The 6,753-nt window shown below is 52.5% G+C and overlaps 1 pseudogene; it reads left to right on the top strand.

Moving 5' to 3' along the window:
• Positions 1-1,974: 1,974 nt before the first annotated feature.
• Positions 1,975-6,194, top strand: LOC123055121 (geraniol 8-hydroxylase-like; annotated as a pseudogene).
• The last annotated feature ends 559 nt before the right edge of the window (positions 6,195-6,753 follow it).

The raw sequence follows: 6,753 nt of genomic DNA, 5'->3' as shown, positions 1-6,753 counted from the left end.
GTCCGGCAACAAAGCCAGCGGCCGGCACACGAGCCAACCTTCAAAATGAAAAGTTTTTTGCGCCGGCAACAAAGCCAGCGGCCGGCACAACTACCAGCTTTCAAAATGGACAGCCATTGTGGTCGTGGTCTCACCTAGTTTAGGCCGTCGCGAGCGAACATCTCCTTCTGCCGGTTCACGAACCAAGCCTTCCTCTCCGGTGACATGTTGTTCTTGTCAACGCTCATGAACGCGAGTGGCACCTCGTTGGCTTTGGTCTCGGCATTGGTGGCCTCGATCTCAAGCTTCTTGAGTTGAGCAGCCTCCTCGATGTCAAGCTTCCTCCTCTTCACGGTCTCCTCCATGTCAAGCTTTTTGTCTGAAGATCCAGGTATATCTTCATTTGCTCCTCCTTCCCTTTGCTCCTCCTCTCTTCCCTCACTTCTTTTTGGCTCATCATGTTCTCCATCATGTTCTCCAGCAATGGCAATGTTGCATGGTTGAATTACACAAAAATGGGTAAATATATATAACATATGCACTAGTAAAAGTAAATCTGCAAATTGCTTGTGGGGGCCATTGCCCCCATGACCCCCACATTGGATCCGCCCATATTCTTCAAAGTTCTTTGCAAAGCTATGGAAGACGCATCACGCTTCTCGTCGGCCTTTGAGCTTGTCTTCCCCCTCGGCCTTTTGAGCAAGTCTCCCTCCTCGACCACGGCCGGCTTCCCTTCTTTCTTCTTACGAATGGCATATTGGTCTTTGAACTTGGGAAATGTTTGATGAGTGACCAACAATGCGTGTGAGTAAACGGCTTGTTCTTGTGCCGGGCCTTGAAGGTCTCGAAAGATTGGAATGCCTACGCCCCCTAGCCCCTGAAAGTGACAGATGTTCTCGTACCCTTGATCACCGTCGTCCAATACGAACAAATTATGGATATTCAGATGACCACAGAGTTGAGTTTGTTTTGATTTCTCTCACTCGTCGAATTTCACTTACTTGGAGTTTGCTTGCATCAAGTGTAGTGTAGGCCCACTTCGCGTGCAATCAGAAGAAGGACGGTAAAGAGGACGGGCTACGTCCGAGGCCGCAAACAAAACCGTTAGTAAAAGAGGTGCACGTTTCTTCTTTTGCTCTAGTGGATTGCGGCGGCTTGCACATGGAGCCGGTGTGAGGTACTCAGCGACGCACTAGTACCTGTAAACCGCCGCGCCCAGTGGTCCAACTTAAGCGACGACGCCAAGGGCTCCCAAACAATAAAACCTTGGCTGCTTTCGCACAAGTCTCATGCCCATACTTTGGCACAGTGGATTGTGTACTCTGATGGAGACTCCCCAATAAACGGAGGCGTGTGCAGCTTCTGGCCAGAAAAATAACAAATTCGATTACCTGCCATGTCTCCGTTTGACCATCGAGAGAAAAATAGCTTATTGTAAATTTAAAATTTTATTCCATCCGTTTCAGATTATGAGGTGTTCTAAAATTCTATGAAGTCGAAATTTTGTAGGTTTGATGAAATTTATAAATGAAAAATCATCCCAATATTAGGTAGATAAACGGGATTGCTAAATCCTAATCGAGTCTCGGTCGATGCAACATTCGGAAGATCTTATGTAAAGATCCGTGCAAAATTTTCTTTTAAATTTTTCTCTTTTTGTTTTTTATATGTTCAGTTACTTGTCTGGGATTTGATTAAATCTCAGTCGACTGAGATCTAGCCACACACGTAGATAAAATATAAAGATATATGTCATGGCGGATATAATGATACTAGTTTAGTCTTGTAAATTTTGATATTTTTCTCTCAAAGTCGAAACCATGGTCAAACGTAGATAAGTTCGAATTGTAAAAAAATAATACTTATATATTGAAACAGGAGTAACATTTTGGAACAAATTGAGTGTTACATAAATTAAATTCCCTTATATTTTGGGACAGAGCTAATAGCATTGTGAAACGAACCGAGTTAATATAGTCTAGTCTCCAAAACATAGCTTTGCCCACTAGTTTTCAATTTATCTTCGCCTATTAGGGACTCGTGTGGCGCAGGCCGAACTGCGCAGAGGATGGAAGCAATGGTGGCCGTGGCTGTGCTTGTGCCTTGGCTAGCATGGCTCATCGTCTCTTTCCTTTCCCTCTACCTCCTCAGCCTCCTCGCGCACGCGCGCTCCGGCCTCCCTCCGGGCCCCCGCCCACTGCCGCTCATCGGCAGCATCCACCTTCTCGGCGACAAGCCGCACCGCTCTCTTGCTCGCCTAGCCAAGATCCACGGCCCGCTCATGTCCATCCGCCTCGGCACGGTCACCACGGTCGTCGTCTCCTCCCCCACCATGGCCCGGGAGTTCCTGCAGAGGCATGACTCCGTGCTCGCCGCCCGGTCCGTGCCTCACGCCACCGGCAAGCACGCGCTAGGCTCCGTCGCCTGGCTGCCCCCCGTGCCGCGGTGGCGCGCGCTCCGCAAGATAATGGCCACGGAGCTGTTCGCGCCGCAGCGGCTCGACGCGCTCCACCACCTCCGGAGCGAAAGGTGAGAGAGCTCACGGACCACGTCGCGCGGCTGGCGCGTGAGGGCACGGCGGTGAACATCGGCCGCGTGGCCTTCATGACGAGCCTGAACCTTGTCTCCCGCACCATCTTCTCCATCGACCTCACGAGCCTCGACGACCACGGCCGCTCCAAGGAGTTCCAGGAGGTGATCACGGGCATAATGGAAGGCTTGGGGACCCCTAACGTGTCGGACTTCTTTCCAGGGCATGCGCTGGCGGCTGGCGCGGCTGTTTGCACGGCTGCACGCCGTCTTCGACGCCGAGGTGGACCAGAGGCTGCGCGGCCGCGACGCCGGCCAGCCCAGGAAGAACGACTACCTCGACGTGCTGCTCGACGTGGCGGCGAGTGAGGATGGGAAGGACCTGTTCGACCGTGAGACGCTACGCTCACATTTCACGGTAAACACAAGTTACCTCTGCCTGCAGTACCCTTCGGTAACGTCACGCACAGTCGCACAGCACCGCGCCTCAGACCCTTGCAGAACGCGCACGTCGACACTCACCTCCGGCGAGCGCAGCGGCCAGCCGGCTCGCTGCACCACTTGCAGCAACCGCGCCATGGCTCGTCACATCACCTGCATCGACAACTTTGGGCCGACCCATTTCGTCCGTCTGCGTCTGTTTGAGTTGGCGCGGACAAAAGTGGCGGCCCAACGCGCCGACCCAAACCCAAATCACGATCTGCGTTGCGTCCGCGCCGACGCATTTGCAGCCCAAATTTGCGTCCCAAATGCGTCGGCGCGGACGCCGAACGGACGCTTCGCGCGCCTTCTCGCTGTCCACCGCGTCCCCACATGGCGGCCGTCCAACTACCCGCTGCCCACGCGGTCAGCTTAATTTATGACCACGGGCCCACGCGTCAACTACGGCGCTCGTCCTTTTTAAGCCGACCATGCGGCGGGCCGTCCTCATCCAAACTCGCTGTCCACATCTGCCAAGCTTTGCTCCCCCGTTGCCGGCAAACCCTAGCCACCACAACAACAGCGAGATGGGCCTCTTCTCCGGCGCCAGCGGCAGCAAGGCCCCCGCCACCCCTTTCCCCTCAGAGTTTCTCCCGCCTCCGCCGGCGCCGGCGCCTCGCCGGCAGAGGCAGCGCGTGAACGTGCCAGTGCACCAGGCGGAGTGGCACTGGCAGCACCGGCAGCCTCTGCCGTATCCCGACGTGACACTGCCGCATGACTGGCATCTGGATCCCGATAGGATCCCAGTGCCGGCGGTGCCGCGGACGGCTCGGGTTCACGCAGAGGAGGTGCGGCGCCGGCGGGCGCTGCTGACGCCGGAGCAGCGCCGCGAGGCCGCCTACGCATCCGACTCGCCCAACTGGGCGAGGTGGTTCGCCTTCGAGCACGAGGAGGCGAGGCGACGGGGCGTGCGCGAGGTCGACCGGAGCTCGCCGCCGCCGGCGCTCGTCGTCCGCGAGGAGGACCAGGCGGCGGAGGACGCCTACCAGGCAGCCCTTGCGGCCGTCTACCGGGAGAGCGAGGAGGACGAGCGGCGCAGGGCGGAGGCGGCGGAGGAAGAGAAGGCTCGGTACGAGGCGGCAATGGCGCAGGCACTTGCCCTCTCCGCGGCGGGCGACTGCGTGGTGCCGCCGGTGGCCCCGCCGTCCCCTATCAAGCCTCAGCCGGAGCCCAAGCCGAAGCCGTCCCCCATCGAGCGCTACTCCTGGACGGAAGCGGACAAAATCGCCGTCCGTTTGGGTCAGCCCCGTTGAAGTTGCTCTTATATGCTAGTACAATGCAGGGCAGCATCCCAATTCCGGCGCGCTCTGCCGCTCTCAGCGGCGCGTTGCTCCGGTCAGCGCAGCACCGCTTGTAGCAGCGGCGCCACCGCCCGGCCGCCTTGGCTGTAGGAAAATTATTTGATGCAAGACAATTCATTGATCTGGTGCATCGTGCACATACATAGGCTAATAGGGGGTCTAGCCACGACTTATCTCCGAAGCATATACAGCCATACAGGTTAATAGAAGATTAGGGGGCGTGACAGTTGGATAAATACATGGCCCTATCCTATACACTTGCCGCTCATGACATTGGCACCTGGGGGACGAGGAACGAGCTGCACTTCCGCTGTCGCAATAAGATGTCAAACTCCTCCTGCATAGCCGCAAACCCCTGAGGAACTCAGAGATGCACATGCAAAGGTGGGAAGCGACGACAGCACGTAAATCGATGTAGTGCAGACGTACTCGTCGTCAGGATAGCGAGTACTTGGGCGAAAAACGCCAGTGTGCGCACAAGTGGCCGGTCCGCGCGCGGTGACCGGAGCAACGACTGGCGAAGCAGCCAGGGAGGCCGGCGAGGCGACCGAAGTGGCTGGCGTGGCCAGCATGGGGAACGGAGAGGCACCCGGTGAAGTGGCCTCCGAAGAGGCGGCCGGAGCTGGCGATGGGGCCGCCAAGGCGCGCCTAGGGAGAGCGCGGCGTAGCCCATCGAAGCCGGCCATAGAGGACTCTAGTGCCGCATCCGTCCGTGGTACCTGCTTCAACAGAAAACACCTTTCATCAAAGTAAACATGCCGTGAAGTGACGACTCGATCAGAGACGGGGTCATAGCACTCGGATGGCAAAGACACCCGAAAGCCGTAACTCATCATATGAAGGTGGTGACCAAGGAAATATTGGGTCAAGAACAATGACTTCTTCTAATAATGAAATCAATATCAAATATCATGCTACATACAAACATATTCTTGCGTGTATGATGCATCCATACGGTATCACAATGCGCGGTTCAAAGAAATTTTGATTCTTCATTAGCACATTTAGCAAATAATACATTGTACTCTTTGTGACGCTTGCTTAGTTTATCTAAATAGATACATTTACTCTTTGTGGTGCTTGCTTAGTTTATCTAAATAGATACATTTACTAGACTATATTCACGTAATATTATATTTGAATGCTAGGATTTGTTTGCTGCTGGTAGTGATACCAACTCTAGCACAGTGGAATGGGCAATGGCTGAGCTTCTTCAAAACCAATCATCAATGACTAAGGTTTGCGACGAGCTTGCACAAGTTATCGGCGCAAGAAAAAACATTGAAGAAGCTGACATTGCTCGGTTGCCCTATCTTCAAGCTGTCATAAAAGAGACTCTTCGACTCCACCCTCCCGCTCCACTATTGTTGCCACGCCAAACAAAAACGACGGGAAGGTTACACAATACCCATGGGTTCACGCTTGTTCATAAACGTATGGGCAATAGGCCGAGATAAAGATGTGTGGACTGAACCTGAGAAGTTTATGCCGGAGAGGTTCTTGGGTCCGACTATTGACTTTAGGGGTATGGATTTTGAGCTCCTTCCATTTGGTGCGGGGCGTCGAATCTGCCCTGGAATAACATTGGCAATTCGGATGGTGCATGTGATGCTCGCTTCGTTGTTAAATCAGTTTAGGTGGAGTCTCCCTGTTGAGATGGAACATGATGGGATTGATATGGAAGATCAGTTTGGCATTACACTAGCGAAGGTCGTGCCTCTTTGTATTATAGCAGCACCAATTTGATACGTAAGAAATTGCAACATTTTTAAGAGTGGATTAGATGTTGTTAACGTGTAATAATTCAACTGAATGAGCCATGTAATTTGTACCATTATTTATGTGACAACTTCCATATTGTCTCATAGTTCCAAACTTTTGTGCCTTGATTTTCCACTGCTTTATTGGAAATATGCCCAAGAGGCAATAATAAATTTAATTATTTATTTTCATGAATATAACTAATGTATATTTTCTGTTCTAGTAATTGCTATGGTTCTTGAATGTGAGATTCAGAGCAAAACTCATAAGCATGTGTGGAAACATAAAAATAATAATATGTCCGTAGACTCGTCTCTACGACTAGCTCATGTGTTGCATGATGATCCCGTTTTTCTAATCATAAGACATTGTTGAAGTAACAATGATTGTGGCAACAATGAGAGCACATTGTTATCCGAACAATGGTGTTGAACGAACCCAACCGCATGATAAACTACGAGAATATACACTACAAAAAACACTTTCATGATAGTACGTGTTTGTCACAGTAGGTCACGTATTTTTTCACGCATGTACATTCGTGACGATTTCATGACAGAATTAAGATAGTCGTACATGTGCTATCACGGAAGCGTTTCATGACAATGCGCCGTATCATCAAGGAAGTGTCCACTTTCCTGATGATAAGTGGCGCGTCATAGAAGTGATTTCGTCAAGAGCAACCGACACATGGCAGCCACCG

This window comes from Triticum aestivum, chromosome 2D (assembly GCF_018294505.1).
Source record: "Triticum aestivum cultivar Chinese Spring chromosome 2D, IWGSC CS RefSeq v2.1, whole genome shotgun sequence".
NCBI lineage: Eukaryota > Viridiplantae > Streptophyta > Magnoliopsida > Poales > Poaceae > Triticum > Triticum aestivum.
The sequence above is the reverse complement of the archived record's forward strand: the minus strand, read 5'-3'. Positions and strand labels throughout refer to the sequence as shown.